The sequence below is a fragment of the Octopus bimaculoides genome, chromosome 10, assembly GCF_001194135.2.
Source record: "Octopus bimaculoides isolate UCB-OBI-ISO-001 chromosome 10, ASM119413v2, whole genome shotgun sequence".
NCBI lineage: Eukaryota > Metazoa > Mollusca > Cephalopoda > Octopoda > Octopodidae > Octopus > Octopus bimaculoides.
In genome coordinates, this window is record NC_068990.1 from 21,284,012 (window position 1) to 21,286,240 (window position 2,229).

Consider the following 2,229-nt stretch of genomic DNA (forward strand, 5'->3'; position numbering starts at 1 on the left):
TTCTTTTCTGTTCCGCTTTAGTTTTTGAGAGGCAGAAAATGACGTGACGTGGCGTGGAGTAGTTATGGCGCAGAGAAAGGCATACGTAATTTTTCTTTTTTTAAAATCTTTTTATAATTTTTCTATTTCTGTTTTATTTCATTTAATTTTTTTTCTTCCATGGTGTTGTGGTAGTGTGTGATCTTTCCTGGTGTCGGTGGGATGTGAAGATAGGCACAGTTCGGTGAAGAGTGGAGAGGTACGTTCAATTTACTCTCTTTGTTTACAGCCATCTCTTTAGTTAAGAAAGTCTGTTGTCGTGCTGTATTTGAAGTGAAAAGACATTTTCTTCAAGTGAAAATTACACAGCTTATATATATTTTACATTCTTTCTTTTCTCTGCTCTCATGCTCATATATATCTATATATATATATATACACATATATATCTGCGCGTATATTTACTGAATTCATTCATGTCTATATACCCTACACAAACCTATCACATCTTATATCTTCACCTTTCTTTATAATGTAAACCCTTGATGAGTTATTCTGTTCATCTCCTCTTCATTGATCCACGTTTAGGCAATACAATAAGGTTTGTTTACTTGTTTATATAAACGTTTGGTTCTCGCGAAGCAAAGTACCAGTCGTCAGAGTAAAGCTCTTCGATGTTCCTACGAATATTTTTCTTCCTTTTGTTTTTTTTTTCCTTTTTTTTCTTTTCATCGATGTATGTGTTTGTGTGTGCGTTGTTTTTTAGTGTTTTGTTTTTCATTTTCATTTTGTCTTCCAATTCTGCTTTTTCCATATGAGGCCGTATATAACGTTTGAGGAGTTGTTTATCAAAAGGATTCCACAAATATGTACCCTGGTTCTATATGTGTTGCGTACTCTTCTTCTTCTTCTTCTTCTTCTTCTTCTTCTTCTTCTTCTTCTTATTATTATTATTATTATTATTATTATTATTATTATTATTATTATTATTATTATTTTTATTATTATTATTATTACTATTATTATCTTTACAGAATGACCACTATAAAAATTTCCGCCTGAAAAAAAAAAAAGAAAATACACCATACAGCAAAAACACAAACTGCAAAAAAAAAATGAAATAAAAAAAAACACCAAAAAAAACTAGAGGAATAATAGAAAAGATAGTGAATCAAATAAATCCTAACAATATTAAAAAAAAACAAGCACTATTATGAGAGAAGAAACAGAAAAACAGAACGAATATATCGTTATCAACCACAAAGAAATATATGAAGGAGCCAAAGAAAATAGAAAAATGTAGAAGAGGAGAAGGAGGTGGAGGGGGGAGGAGGAGGAAAAAGTGTGGCCCAGTGAACAATTTCTTGTGAAAAATAAGTTACATGTGTAAGAAGACTCTTAATGGCGAAAAGAAGGAATAGAAGTTTTCTTTTTAGAATTGGATAAATGTATTCGTGTCCGAACGGTTGGATACGTATTTTATTCAGTGCAACATTTTGTTAGAATACAAGCGATGATATTATTATGAAACGCCACGAATGGAAACAACTTTCGTGCGAAAATTAAATCAATACCAACATCATGTTGTGGTTTAGATTATATATGTATATGTATATATATACATATATATATATATATATATATATATATATTGTGTGTGTGTGTTTGTGTGTGTGTAATGGAATATAGACACGGTTATTATATAGGCAAGTTTGCTGGGCAGCCGTAAGTGTATATCTGATTGTCGGTAGCTACGATTATATATCCATGATTATATATATCCGTGTACGTAATATATGTATGTGCGCGTGCGTGTCTGAGATGTGGTGTAGTTTGGTGTGTGTGTGTGTATGTGTGTTCGTGTGTGTGTGTGTGTGTGTGTGTGGATAAATAAATATATATATATGTATATATATATATATATATATATATATATATATATATATATATACATATACATACATTTTCATATACTTACATATACACATACATATACTTACATACATACACACACATACACACTCTCTCTTTCTCTCTCTCACACACACACACATATATATATATATATCCATCAGCGTTTGTTGTGATGGTTATATACATATCCACGATTATACATCAATGATGATTCGTCAGTAATATCATATTCGCATTAATAGTTATCCATGAATATATTTTCCCCTGATTTTGTAGCCGTAATTATATAACTACGATGTAATATTATCCATGGTTACATATACACACATAATATAT